Below are 16392 nucleotides of genomic sequence, written 5' to 3' on the forward strand. Positions count from 1 at the left end.
TCTACGAAGATCTTATCGTTTGAACCTCAGTGCCAAGGATTCATATAATCCCGTATGTCATTCCCTTTGTCCTTCGGTATGTTACTTGCCCGAGATTCGATCGTCAGTATCCGCATACCTATTTCAATCTCGTTTACCGGCAAGTCTCTTTACTCGTTCTGTAATACAAGATCCCGCAACTCACACTAAGTCACATTGCTTGCAAGGCTTGTGTGTGATGTTGTATTACCGAGTGGGCCCCGAGATACCTCTCCGTCACACGGAGTGACAAATCCCAGTCTCGATCCATACTAACTCAATGAGCACCTTCGGATATACCTGTAGAGCATCTTTATAGTCACCCAGTTACGTTGCGACGTTTGATACACACAAAGCATTCCTCCGGTGTCAGTGAGTTATATGATCTCATGGTCATAGGAACAAATACTTGACACGCAGAAAACAATAGCAACAAAATGACACGATCAACATGCTACGTCTATTAGTTTGGGTCTAGTCCATCACATGATTCTCCTAATGACGTGATCCAGTTATCAAACAACAACACCTTGTATATAATCAGAAGACCCTGACTATCTTTGATCAACTGGCTAGCCAACTAGAGGCTTGCTAGGGACAGTGTTTTGTCTATGTATCCACACATGTATATAAGTCTTCATTCAATACAATTATAGCATGGATAATAAACGATTATCTTGATACATGAATTATAATAAATATTTATTATTGCCTCTAGGGCATAATTGCAACAAGATGATCATGTTTTTTAATAGTTATCATGACTTGCATGTCGATGACTACATCAATCGGTAGGAGCCATAGGGCTGTCTTTAATTTATTTATGCCATTTGCTTTACTTTATCGCTATGAGTTAGCAGTATTTGTAGAAGCAAGGGTGGGCATGACAACAACATGACGACACGATGGTGGAGATCATGGTGTTATGCCGACGACGATGGAGATCTTGACGGTGTTTTGGAGATGGAGATCAAAAGCACAAGATGATGATGGCTATATCATGTCACTTATATGATTTGCATGTGATGTTTATCCTTATATGCATATTATTTTTCTTAGGATGATGGTAGCATTATAAGATGATCCGTCGCTAAATTTCAAGATAAAATTGTGTTCTCCCCAAGTATGCACCATTGCAAAAGTTCGTCGTTTTGAAGCACCTCGTGATGATCGGGTGTGATAGACTCTTTGTTTGCATACAACGGGTAAGCGAGTTTTGCACATGCGGAATACTTGGGTTAAACTTGATGAGCCTAGCATGTACAGACATGGCCTCTTAACACAGGAGACCGAAAGGTCGAACATGAGTTATATTGTGGATATGATCAACGTAGAGATGTTCACCATTGAAACCACATCATCTCATGTGATGATCATACATGGGTTGGTGGATTTGGATCATGTCACACTTAGACAACCCGATGGATGTTGATTTAAGTGGGAGTTTATTAGTAATTTGATTAATTAAACTATTTATCATGAACATAGTCAAAATATCTTTGCAAATTATGTCATAGATCAATGGCTCGAGCTGTGGCTCCCCTGTATTTTCATACATTTGTAGAGAAAGTCTAAGTTGAAAGATAGTGTAAGCAATTGTGAGGACTGGGTACGTAATCTGAGTATTGTCCTCACTGTTGCAGATATGGCTTATGTCCTCAATGCATCGCTCGGTGTGCCAACCCCTCCACCGCCGTCTATGGATGTTATGAACATTGGACATACACGTTTTGATGGCTACTCCATAGTTTAGTGTGCCATGCTTACGTCTTAGAATCGGGGCTCCAAAGATGTTTTGAATTCCATGTAGCACATGTGATGTTCCAAGAGATGAAATGGGTATTTCAGGCTCATGCCCGTGTTGAGAGGTATGAGACCTATGAAAAGTTCTTTGCCCACAAGATGGATGAGAATAGCTCACTCAACGAGCATGTGCTCAAAATGTCTGGGTGCTACAATCGCTTGAATCAAGTGGGAGTTAATATTCCAGATAAGATAGTGATTGACAAAGTTCTCTAGTCACTGTCACTAAGCTACTAGAGCTTTGTGATTAACTATAACATGCAAGGAATGGACATGATGCCTTGAGCTATTCGTAGTGCTTAAGGCCGTGGAGGTAGAAATTAAGAAGGAGCATCAAGTGTTGATGGTTAACAAGACCACTAGTTTCAAGAAGGAAAAGGGCAAGAAGGGAACCTTCAAGAATGGCAAGCCAGTTGTTTCTCTAGCAAAGAAACCCAAGGTTGAACCCAAACCCGAGACTAAGTGCTTCTGTTGTGAGGGGATCAGTCACTCGTAGGAGAACTACCCCAAATACTTGGTAGATCAGAAGGCTGACACTGTCAACAAAAGTATATTTGATATACGTGTTATTGATGTGTACCTTATTAGTACTCATAGTAGCACGTGGGTATTAGATACTGTTCAGTTGCTAATATTGGTAACTCGAAACAAAAGCTACAGAATAGCCGAAGACTAGCTAAGGGTGAGGTGATGATGTGTGTTGGAAGTGTTTCCAAGGTTGATGTGATCACCATCGCACGCTCCCTCTACCTTTGATATTATGTTGAACTTAAGTAAATGTTATTTGGTGTTTGCATTGAGCATGAACATGATTAGATCATGTTTACTGCAATGCGCTTATTCATTTAAGTCAGAGAATAATGGTTGTTCTGTTTACATGAATAATACCTTCTATGGTCATGCACCCAATGTGAATGGTTTATTGAATCTTGATCGTAGTGATACACATGTTCATAATATTGATGCCAAAATATGCAAAGTTAATAATGATAGTACCACATAGTTGTGGCACTGCCGCTAAGGTAATATTGGTGTAAAGCGCATGAAGAAACTCCACGCTGACGGATCTTTGGACTCACTCGATTTTGAATCGCTTGAGACATGCAGACCATGCCTGATGGGAAAGATGACTAAGACCTTGTTTTTCGGAACAATGGAGCGGGCAAGTGAGTTGTTGGAAATCATTTACATACTAATGTGTGCCGTCGAGTGATGAAGCACGCGGTGGATATCATTATTATCTTACTTTCATAGATGATTTGAGTAGATACAGGTGTATTTACTTGATGAAACACAAGCCTGAAAGTTTGAAAAGTTCAAGCAATTTCAGAGTGAAATTGAAGATCATCATGACAAGAAGATAAAATGTCTACGATATGATCGTGGAGATGAATATCTGAGTTATGAGGTTGGTACGCAAGATAATGTGGAAGTTGTTTCATAACTCATGCCACCTGGAACACCACAGTGTAATGGTGTGTTCAAACATCATAGCCGTACTCTATTGGACAAGGTGTGCTCTATTATTTCTCTTATAGATTTGCCACTACCGTTTTGGGGTTATGCATTAGAGACAACTACATTCACTTTAAATAGGTCGCCATCTAAACCCGTTGAGATGACACCGTATGAATTATGGTTTGGTAAGAAACCTAAGTTGTCATTTCTTAGAGTTTGAGGATATGACACTTATGTCTGATAAGCTTGAACCCAAAGCGGAAAAGTGCATCTTCATAAGATACGCTAGAGCAACAATTGGGTATACCTTCTATCATAGATCCGAAGGCAAGGTCTTTGTTCTCAAGAATGGATCCTTTCCAGAGAAGGGGGTTCTCTTGAAAGAAGTGAGTGGCAGGAAGGTAGAACTTGATAAGGTTATAAAACCTTCACTTGAATTGGAAAGTAACACAGAGAAGTGTTCCTATGATGCGTACACCAATTGAAGCGGAGTCTAATGATGATGGTCATGAAACCTCGGATCAAGTTACTACCGAGTCTCGTAGGTTGACAAGGACACATACTGCCTAGAGTGGTGCGGTAATCCTGTCTTGAAAGTCTAGTTGTTAGACAACGATGAGCCTGTTAACTATGAAGAAGCGAAGGTGGGCCCAAATTCCAACAAATGGCTAGAGGCCATGAAATCCAAGATAGGATCCATGTATGAAAACCAAGTATGGACTTTGGTAGACTTGCCCAATGACCGACAGGCTTTGAAGTACAAATGGATCTTTAAAAAGAACACCGACGATGATAGTAATGCCACTATTTATAAAGCTTGACTTGTCGCAAATAGGTTTTTGACAAGTTTAAGGAGTTGACTACAATCTGCCTTTCTCACCCGTAGCGATGCTAAACCTGTTGGGATTATGTTAGTAGTTGCTGCATTTTTCGATTAAGAAATCTGGCACATGGATGTCAATACAATGTTTCCTTTATGATTTCCTTAAAGAAAAGGTTGTATATGATACACCTGGAAGGTTTTGTCGAGCCTGGGGATTCTAAAGGTATGCAAGCTCCAGCGATTCTTCTATGGACTAGTGCAAGCATCTCGGAGTTGGGATACACACTTTGATGAGGTGCTCAAAGCTTTTGGGTTTATACAAAGTTTATGAAGAAACTTGTATTTACAAGAAAGTCTGTGGGAGCACTATAACATTTCTGATAAGTATATGTGGATGGTATATTGTTGATTGGAAATGATGTAGAATTTCTGGAAAGCATAAAGGGTTGTTTGAAAGGAGTTTTTCAAAGGAAGACTTGGGTAAAGCTGCTTGCATATTGAGCCTCAAGATCTATAGAGATAGATCAAGACAACTGATAAGACTTTCACAAAGCACACACCTTGAAAAGATTTTGAAGGAGTTCAAAATGGACCAGTCAAAGGAGTTCTTGCATGCATTGTAAGGTGTAAAGTTGAGTAAGACTCAAAGCTCAACCATGGCAGAAGAAAGAGAAAGGACGAAGGCTATCCCCTATGACTCAACCATAGGCTCGATAGTGTATGCCATGTTGTGTACCGCATGCATTGCCATGAGTCCGCCAAGGGGGTACAACAGTGATCGAGGAGTGGATCACTGGACATCGGTTCAAATTATTCTTAGGTTCCTAAAGAGGACTAAGGAAATGTTTCTCTGTAATGGGGGTGATAAAGAGTTCATCATAACACGTTGCATCGATGCAAGCTTTGACACCAATCGAGATGACTTTGAGTAGAAAACCAGATACATATAGTGGATTAGTCATTTGGAATAGCTCCAAGTGGAGCACGGTAGTAGCATCTACAATATTACATATAGATTTGCAAAGTACACATGGATCAGAATGTTGGAAATATGCCCTAGAGGCAATAATAAAGTGGTTATTATCATATTTCCCTGTTCATGATAAACGTCTATTATCCATGCTAGAATTGTATTGATCGGAAACTCAAATACATGTGTGGATACCTAGACAACACCGTGTCCCTAGTGAGACTCCACTATACAAGCTCATTGATCAAAGATGGTTAAGTTTTCCTAACCATGTACATGAATTATCATTTGATAATGAGATCACATGATTAGGAGAATGATGTGATGGACAAGACCCAACAATAAGCATAAAATTTGATCATATCACTTAGTCTATTGCTACTGCTTTCTTCATGTCAAGTATCTGTTCCTAAGACCACGAGATCATGCAACTCCCTGACACCGTAGGAATGCCTTGCGTGTATCAAATGTCACTTCATAATTGGGTGATCATAAAGGTGTCTACAGGTATCTATGAGGGTGTTTGTTGGGTTGGCATGGATCGAGAATGGGATTTGTCACTCCATTTGACGGAGAGGTATCTCCGAGCCCTCTCGGTAATACAACATCACAAGAAGCTTGCATGCAATGTGACTAAGGTGTTAGTCACAAGATCTTGTATTATAGAATGAGTAAATAGACTTGCGAGTAATGAGATTGAAGTAGGTATGGAGATACCGACGATTGAATCTCGGGCAAGTAACATACCGGTGGACAAAGGGAACTGCATATAGGATTGATTGAAACCTTGACATTATGGTTCGACTGATAATGATCATCGTGGAATATGTAGGGACCAATATGGGCATTCAGGTCCCGCTATTGTTTATTGATCAGAGAGATGTCTCGGTCATGTCTACATGATTCTCGAACCTGTAGGGTCGCAGACTTAACGTTCGGTAGCTCTAAGGTAATGTTGAGGTATTAGTAGTCGAAAGTTTGAAAGTAGTTCAAATTCTTGGATGGGATCCGACACATAACTAGGAGCTCCAGAATGGTCGGGAGGTAAAGATTTATATATGGTAACTCATATTTAGGGTTCCGGAAAAGTTTGGGAACTTTTCGGTAGAGTATCGGGGAGGTTCTAGAAGGTTCCGAAGGTTCCACTGCTATCCTACAGACAACAGCGCCAGAAATTGACACGTTGACAGAGGCTGGGCTTGCGTTGGTTTTTCCCTTGAAGAGGAAATGGTGATGCAGCACAGGAGCAGTAAGTATTTCCCTTAGTTTGAGAACCAAGGTATCGATCCAGAAGGAGGGTCTCGTCAAGTCCAGAGTACCTGCACAAACACAAACAAGCTTGCACCCAATGCTTCAAAGGGGTTGTCAATCCCTTCAAGATTGTTTGCAAAGTGAGATCTGAAGGCGGAAAGTGCAACGAAGTAAAAAGTGTAAGGGTGAAAATATGGTGTGGAGTAGACCCTGGGGGCCATAGTGTTCACTAGAGGCTTCTCTCAAAATAGCAATTATCACGGTGGGTGAACAAATTACTGTCGAGCAATTGATAGAACCGCGCAAAGTCATGACAATATCTAAGGCAATGATCATACATATAGGCATCACGTCCGAGGAAAGTAGACCGATACTTTCTGCATCTACTAGTATTACTCCACACATCGACCGCTATCCAGCATGCATCTAGTGTATTGAGTTCATGACGAACAGAGTAACGCTTTAAGCAAGATGACATGATGTAGAGGGATAATCTCAAACCAATGATGAAAACCCCATCTTTTTACCCTTGATGACAACAACACGATACGTGCCTCGCTACCCTTTCTGTCACTGGGTGAGGTCACCGCACGGTATGAACCCAAAACCAAGCACTTCTTCCATTGCAAGAATCATATATCTAGTTGGCCAAACAAAACCCACAACTCGAAGAGAATTACAAGGATATGAAATCATGCATAAGAGAGATCAGAAGAAACTCAAATAAGATTCATAGATAATCTGATCATAAATCCACAATTCATCGAATCTCGACAAACACACCGCAAAAGAAGATTACATAGGATAGATCTCCATGAAGATCATGGAGAACTTTGTATTGAAGATCCAAGAGAGAGAAGAAGCCATCTAGTTACTAACTATGGACCCGTAGGTCTATGGTAAACTACTCATGCATCATCGGCGAGGTCATGGTGTTGATGAAGAAGCCCTTCGTGTCCGAATTCCCCTCCGACAAGGCACGAGAACGTGCCCCAAATGGGATCTTGCGGAGACAGAAGCTTGCGGCGGCGGAAAAGTACTTTTGATGATCTCCTGATTTTTTTGGGATTTTTAGGGAATTTATAGGCGCAACCCCTAGGTCAGGGGACGCTCAAGGGGCCCACAAGCCTGGATGGCGCGGCCTCCCCCTGGCCGCGAGAGGGGGGGGGGGGGGGCTTGTGGGGCCCCTGGGGTTCCCCTGCCTTGGCTCCCAAGCTCCCCGATCTTCTTCCGTTCCAGAAAAAATCTTTTCGGGGATTTTCTTCCGTTTGGACTCCGTTTCAAAATCTCCTCTGAAAGGGGTCAAAAACATGGAAAAAACAGGAACTGGCACTTGGCACTGAGTTAATAAGTTAGTCCCAAAAAATATATAAAAGGCATGCAAAACATCCAAAGTTTGACAAGATAATAGCATGAAACCATCAAAAATTATAGATATGTTGGAGACGTTTCAAGCATCCCCAAGCTTAACTCCTGCTCGTCCTTGAGTAGGGAAGTGATAAAGAATGAATTTTTGATGTGGAATGCTACCTAGCATAGTTGTCCTTTGCAACTTCTTTCACGTGACATGAATGTTCATTTCCGTACGATTCAAAACAATAGTTTGCTATTGACATGAAAACAGTAATACTTCAAGCAAACTAGCAAAGTAATCATGAACTTTCAAAATAACAAGGCCAAAGAAAGTCATCCCTACAAAATCATATAGTCTGGCTATGCTCCATCATCTTCACACAACTTAATGTAAATCATGCACAACCCCGGAATTGGCCAAGTAATTGTTTTCGCACTCTTACTTTCTCAAACTTTTTATAACTATCACGCAATACATGAGCGCGAGCCATTGATATAGCACTATAGGTGGAATAGAGTGTGGTGGTGGTTGTGAGACAAAAAGGAGGAGATGGTCACACTGACTCGGCGTATCAATAGGCTATGGAGATGCCCATTAATAGATATCAATGTGAATGAGTAGGGATTGCCATACAAAGGATGCACTAGAGCTATAAGTATGTGAAAGCTCAAAAGGAAAACTAGTGGGTGTGCATCCAACTTGCTTGCTCACGAAGACCTAGGGCAATTTTGAGGAAGCCCATTATTGGAATATACAAGCCAAGTTATAAAATGAAGATTCCCACTAGCATATGGTAGTGACAAAGCAAGAAGCTCTCAATCATGAAGAACATGGTGCTAACATGAAGCACAAGTGTGGAAAAAGATAGTAGCATTGTCCCTTCTCTCTTTTTCTCTTTTTTTCCATTTGGGCTCTTAGGCCTCTTTTTTTTGTTTTTTGTTTTTGGGCTATTTGGCCTCTTTTATTTTTATTTTTATTTCCTCACATGGGACAATGCTCTAATAATGATGATCATCACACTTTTATTTACTCATAGCTCAAAGATCACAATGATGATGACTCCATAGGAAATGCCTCCGGCAGTGTACCGGCTTGTGCAACGATCTAGCATGGCGTATGACGTTGAAACATCTCGCTAGCTATATTACGATCATGCAATGGCAATATGAGAGTGACGGCACAAGTCATGAGACGGAACGGTGGGAGTTGCATGGCAATATATCTCGGAATGGCTATGAAAATGCCATAGTAGGTAGATATGGTCGCTGTTTTGAGGAAGGAATTTGGTGGGTTTGTGCACCGGCGAGAATTGCGCGGCACTAGAGAGGCTAGCAATGGTGGAAGGTGAAAGTGCATATTGTGACATCCTCGACTTTTGCTACAGTAGTAATTGTAATTAAGCTACAGTGATCAACCGCTAATGATGCCACGTCATCGGATTTCCATCTCAGACCCGCGTTGATTCGAGTTTGTCCGGATTTCAAATTTGAAAACAAAAGTAGAGTACGTTATGAGTTCATTGCAAATATTAAAAGAATATATATGTAAAAAAAGGGGAAAGTATTAAAGAAATAATAATGATAAAAGAAAGAAAAGAAAACTGAAAGAAAGGATTAATAAAAAGAAAAGGGAAAAGGTAAAACAAAATAAAAACAAATCAAAAAAAGGGAAAGCAACCCACCCCCCCGTGGCCCAACTGGGCTCAAGGCCCAGCCGGCCCCCACCTCCATCCCGCAACCCTAATCCCCCTAGGAGCCGCCGCCTCCTCCCCTCGCTACTCCCTCCCCCTCCCTGTGCGCCGCCACCCCCCCACTCTCCCGTGACCACCCCACCCCCCCCACCGACAGGGGCCCCACCCCTCCCGTCGCCCCCATCTCGCCCCCTTCCCATCCCACGCCAGATCCCACCCCGTCGCCCCCCTCCTCTCCACCTCGCCTCCCCTCCTAGATCCTCCCCCGCCGGCCTTCTCCCTCCACCGCCCCCTACCCCGGCGGCCCCTCATCCCCCTCACCCCCCGGCGGCCCCTCCCCTGCCTCCCGCCGGCGAGCTTCTCCACCGAGCCTCCTCCTCCCGCCGGCGGCCTTCCTTCCCCCGGCGGCCCCCCACCTCGCGGCTTCCCTCTCCCGGCCGGCGAGCCCCTCCCCTCTCCCGGCCGGCGAGCCCCCCCCCTCACCTCGGCCGGCGCCCCTCCAACCTCGTCGGCCTACCAACAACCCCGGCCCCCGTCGGCCATCTCCCGCTCGGTCCGGGAGGGACCGAGCAAGGGAGACGTCATCATCTCGCCGGATCCGACCGGCTCCCCCTCGCCGGCGCGTCGTCACCATCATCACCATCACCGCCTCCACGCCGTCTCCACCATCACCTTCGTGCGAACTCCGGCTTCACCGGGCCGTCACATCACCGTCGGTGAGCCCCTCTTCGGGCTCCTCCCACCGTGTCGATCTCCTCGCCGTCCCGGTTCCGTTCTGGCAAACGGGACCTCGATCCGTCGACGGTGGACTTCGGTAGGAGGATTTGAACTTTCGGTTCTTCTATGGAGTTAGAGAGAGTTCTGTGTGTGTTAACAGAGAGAGATGAGTGTTGAGAGTTTTTGAGAGAAAAGAAATAAAAACAATTGATGTATTAGATGCCGTATGTATGTATGTATGTATGTATGTATTCGGTACCCGTATTATGTATGTATTTGCGTATATAGGCATGTGGAGAGATACGACATTTGTATGTTTATTTATTTGTGATTTAAAATGTGTATTTGGCCTTAGGTCACTTATCGGTGGGGCCAATGCACCCGCTGTCTATGACAGGGAGGCCCCACGCGATAATTAAAAATAATGTTTTTCTTAAATAAATAAATAAATAGATATATTAGTTAAAATAATTAATTAACATAATTAGAGTATGACACGCGGGTCCCTCACTAAATTAATCTGATAAATCAATATTTAATCGATATTAAAACTTGTGCCTATGACGTTCGGGACCCGCTGGTCAGTTGACCAGTCAAATGTGATGTCAGCATGACATCGCGATGATGTCATATTGGGATTTTATTAAATCTTTCAAATCTGTTTTTAATTCCTAAATAATTAATAAAACTTTGAAAATTAATATTAAATAATCCGTAAGTCAGATCAGAATAATTTCAACATGAAAGTTGATCAGCAAAGCGAGACGAACCCGGATACACGGCCCGTTCGTCTGTCACGCGTCCCTAGCATAGCAAACATGGAACTTTTCCATCGTTTCCAGTATAACCGGTAGTAGCCTGAGACCCGGAAAATATCGTCAGATATTCTTCCGACCCGTCTATGACGGATGTTGCTGCGTTAGTTCATGACATGTTTTGTGTTGCATCGGTGCTATTATTTATTGTTTCTTCCCCCCTCTTCTTACCGGTAGACCCCGAGACTGACGCTGCTGCCGGGTACATCTACGACCCTGCCGATCAGTCCTTTGCCGCAGAGCAGCAAGGCAAGCAAACTCCCCTTGATCATTCCTATATCGCCTATGTCTTTCTTCCTACTGCTTGCATTAGTATTTTGCTACTGTTGTAGTTAGCTCCTATATCTGATGCATAGCCTGTTTTTGATGAACTGCTACTTTCAGTCCTGTACCTTTAACCTGCTTAGTATAGGTGGAGCAGTCATCCCCTCTGACCCCGTAGATCAGTTGCCCCGCTTGTTGTCAAATCTCGATCTCTGATCGACGAGCCATACCCGACACAGCACATTCACCCCCCTTCGTTGTACGACGCTACAGAGATACTATCGGGTACCGAGGGTGACACCTCGCTAAGTACTCCTGATGATATCTCTGTAGTATAGCTAGTCGGTCGTGGTTATCGAGGGTGATTCCTCTTTCACCATTCCCGATGACGCCCCTGTCGTGCAACCCCGCGAGTGTGGGACCCCCGAGGGTGATTCCTCTAAGCCCACCTTGACGGGTACATCGTTCGGGATCCAACGAGGGTGATACCTCGGATTCCCCCGATGTTACAACCACACAGTTACTCGACCATGTTACTGGGATCATTGGTGATTAGTTGTAAGACGGGTGGATTCCCGCGAGACTGTGTTGCTGGCCTAATTAAAATGCTAATGGATTTGGGTATTTGATCTGGGTTGGTCGGAGACCTTTTCGCACTAACCGGCTACGCGGGAAGAATTATGGGTACTCGGCGTCGCGGTATCAGCCGAAGCTTTTCAGATGCCAGCAGTGTAGCGGCGCGCGCCCGAGTGGTCCCGAGATGCATCGCGCTTGTGATTAAGGGATGCTAGGACTGACGTCGGCCGCCCACGCCACGTGCAGGAGCGTGAAGGGGAACTGGGCCCATGAACCCTTTGTGCTTAGGATTTAGACCGGCGGGCTGGCCTCTCTGATTAGTCTTAGGTGGGGCTGCGACGTGTCGATATTCCGAGGCCGGGCAGGACCCAGAAAAGTATGTCCGGCCAGAGTGTTATCGAGCGTGACGGGACATGTGGTGCACCCCTGCAGGGATGAAAATTAACTATCCGGATAGCCGTGTCCACGGTTACAGGACGACTTGGAGTTGTGCCCCGATCTTATACAACTACAATTGTTACTTAACTGGAATTAGTTTGCCTCGGGATTGCTTCCTCGCAGGGAGTCGAGGGAGGATCTTTAGGCGTGACCTCACTTTAATATTGCTGCAACAATATGACTATTAATGTTTTACCCCTGTTCTACTCTCGTCTATTGCTGCAAGACCCTGAAGATGCTAGTCTTCGATAGGACTAGGCCTTCTCTCTCTATTCTCGCATTGCTGCAGTCAGTCCACATATAACCCCCCCTTCTTTGATACTGGTGCATAATTAGAATAGTTTTGATGTAAGACTTGCGAGTACTTTGGATGAGTACTCACCGCTGCTTTGCTCCCCCTTGTCCCCTTGATCCGTTTGCTGCGACCAGATGATGAAGCCCAGGAGATGGAGGTCCCCGCCACCGACGACTGCTACCCCGACGGTGCCTACTACTACGTGGAGGCCGCTGATGATCAGGAGTAGTTAGGAGGTTCCCAGGCAGGAGGCCTCGCCTCGTTCGATCGTTGTATCTTTTGTGCTAGCCTTCTCTAAGGCACCCCATGTTGTTTTATGTCTGTACTCAGATATTGTTGCTTCCGCTGACTCGTGTGCTTATCGAGCTTTCGTATTCTAGCCCTCGAGGCCCCTGGCTTGTAATATGAAGCTGATGTTATTTTATTTGTGTCTAGAGTTGTGTTGTGATATCTTCCCGTGAGTCCTTGGGTTTGATCGTACGCAATTGCGTGTATGATTAGCGTACGATTAAGCCGAGGGCGTCACACATATATACCATGGGCTCACATTAGTCATGAAGAACTCACATACTTATTGCGAAAGTTTTTATTAGTAATCGAAACAAAGTGCTAAACGCATACTTCGAGGGGAAGGGTTGGTAGGTGTTAACCATCGCGCGATCCCGACCTCAACACAAAGGATGACAATAAATAGATCAATTATGCTCCGACTTCCTAACATAGAGGTTCACCATACGTGCATGCTACGGGAATCACTAACTCCAACACAAGTATCTCTAGATTCACAACACCCTACTAACATAACTCTCAATATTACCGAATCCACGTCTCAAAACTAACTGAGAGGAATCGAAACTTCTCTTTCTACTCAATGCACATGAATTTGGAGGTTTTTGCATCCTCTTTGGGTACCTAGAACATTTGGGACTACTTTCATAGCATAAGCCAACTACCAAATCATGCACCGCCGCACTCTAAAGATATAAGTGAAGCACAAGAGCAAAAGTATCTAGCTCAAAAGATATAAGTGAAGCACTATGAGCATTCTAGCAAAATCATGATGAGTGCATGTCTCTCTCTCTCTCTCAAAAAGGTGTGCAGCAAGAATGATTGTGACCAAACAAAAAGAAAAGACTCCTATGATATAAGACGCTCCAAGCAAAACACATATCATGTGGTGAATAAAAATATACCTGCAAGTAATGTTACCGATGGATTGAAGACGAAAGAGGGGATGCCTTCCCGGGGCATCCCCAAGCTTAGGCTTTTCGGTGTCCTTGAATTTGGCTTGGGATTCCTTGGGCATCCCCAAGCTTGAGATCTTTCCACTCCTTATCTCTTTGTCCATGAGAACATCACCCAAAACTTGAAAACTTCACAACACAAAACTTAAACAGAAACTTGTAATAACATTAGTACAAGAAAACAAACTACCACTTCTTTTGGTACCGTAGAGAACTTGAATTCCATATATATTGATGATGGGCTACTGTATTATCACTTTTCCATGGCTAGTACCCCCGATACTAACCATAGTTTCATCAAAACGAGCAACCAACTCAACAAAAACAGAATCTGTCAAAAACAGACCAGTCTGTAGTAATCTGTATACTTCGTATACTTCTGGTACCTCAAAAAATCTGAAAAATTACTAAGGCCTGGAAAAAATGCATATAAATCAGAATAAAAAAGAATCAACTCAAAATCTCTTTCTGAATAAAAAATAAAAATCATCTCGTGAGCGAAAAGTTTGTGTCTTTTTCCAGCAGGATCAAACAACCATTACCAAGACTAGTCATAAAGGCTTTGCTTGGCTCAAACACAAAAATAAACACAAAAAACACAATCACAACAGAATTATGAAAGTGTGGACGCAACAAAACAGAAAGAAAAAGATAAATTCATTGGGTTGCCTCCCAACAATCGCTATTGTTTAACGCCCTTAGCTAGGCATTGATAATTCAATGATGCTCACACAAAGGACAACAATTGAAGCACAACAAGAGCATCATAAAGCATGTGAAAATCACATCTAAGTCTAACATACTTCCTATGCATAGGCATTTTATAGGAAAACAGATTGTCAGGACAACCAATAGTTACCATATGCAAGGAAGAAGAAAGAGACAATAGCAATCTCAACATAATGAGAGGTGATTTAGTGATATGAAAGTTTATACCACCATATTTTCCTCTCTCATAATAATTACATGCGGGATCATATTCGAATTCAACAATGTAACTATCACATAGGATATTCTTTTCATGATCCACATGCATGCAAAGTTGATGCTCTTAAAAATAGTGGGATTATCATCAACTAAAGTCATGACTTCTCCAAACCCACTTTCAATAATATTGCAAATGTCATATTCATCATGAGGCTTAAAGAAATTTTCAAGATCGTCAGAAAAATCATCGCCCCACTCATGATCATTGCAACAAGTAGTGGACATAGGAAAACTAGCATCCCTAAGCTTAGGGTTTTGCATATTTTGAGCATGATTGTCACTAATAGAATTTATAGTGAAACCATTGCAATCATGCTTTTCATCCAAGGAGCCCTCGTGAATCACTTCATAAATTTCTTCCTCACAATTTTCAGATTCACGCATCTCAAGCAAAACTCCATAAAGATAGTCAAGTGCACTCAACTCACTAGGAATTGGATCAACATAATTGGATCTCTTAAAGAGATTAGCAAGTGGATGAGGATCCATATCACTAGATTTTCAGCAAGCGAAGATGCAAGCATATTGAAGGAACATGGCACACAAGCGAACAGAAAGCAAGCGAGAGAAAAGGGCGAACGAAAAAGGCAAACAAAAAAAAGGCAAACGAAAAAGACAAATTGGTGAAGTGGGGGAGAGGAAAACGAGAGGCAACTGGCAAACAAAGTAAATGCAAGAGATGAGTTTGCGACACCTACTTGGATGAGTTCTTGACTTGATTTTCCTCCCCGGCAACGGCGCCAGAAATTCTTCTGCTATCCCACAGACAATAGTGCCAGAAATTAACATCTTGACAGAGGCTGGGCTTGCGTTGGTTTTTTCCCTTGAAGAGGAAAGGGTGATGCAGCACAGGAGCATTAAGTATTTCCCTCAGTTTGAGAACCAAGGTACCGATCCAGAAGGAGGGTCTCGTCAAGTCCAGAGTACCTGCGCAAACACAAACAAGCTTGCACCCAACGCTTCAAAGGGGTTGTCAATCCCTTCAAGATTGTTTGCAAAGTGAGATCTGAAGGTGGAAAGTGCAACGAAGTAAAAAGTGTAAGGCTGAAAATATGGTGTGGAGTAGACCCTGGGGGCCATAATGTTCACTAGAGGCTTCTCTCAAAATAGCAAGTATCACGGTGGGTGAACAAATTACTCTCGAGCAATTTATAGAACCGCGCAAAGTCATGACGATATCTAAGGCAATGATCATACATATAGGCATCACGTCCGAGACAAGTAGACCGATACTTTCTGCATCTACTACTATTACTCCACACATCGACCGCTATCCAAAATGCATCTAGTGTATTGAGTTCATGACAAACAGAGTAACGCTTTAAGCAAGATGACATGATGTAGATGGATAATCTCAAACCAATGATGAAAACCCCATCTTTTTACCCTTGATGGCAACACCACGATACGTGCCTTGCTACCCCTTCTGTCACTGGGTGAGGTCACCGCACGGTATGAACCCAAAACCAAGCACTTCTCCCATTGCAAGAATCATAGATCTAGTTGGCCAAACAAAACCCACAACTCGAAGAGAATTACAAGGATATGAAATCATGCATAAGAGAGATCAGAAGAAACTCAAATAAGATTCATAGATAATCTGATCATAAATCAACAATTCATCGAATCTCGACAAACACACCGCAAAAGAAGATTACATCGGATAGATCTCCATGAAGATCATGGAGA

Source organism: Hordeum vulgare, chromosome 7H (genome assembly GCF_904849725.1).
Source record: "Hordeum vulgare subsp. vulgare chromosome 7H, MorexV3_pseudomolecules_assembly, whole genome shotgun sequence".
NCBI classification, from domain to species: domain Eukaryota; kingdom Viridiplantae; phylum Streptophyta; class Magnoliopsida; order Poales; family Poaceae; genus Hordeum; species Hordeum vulgare.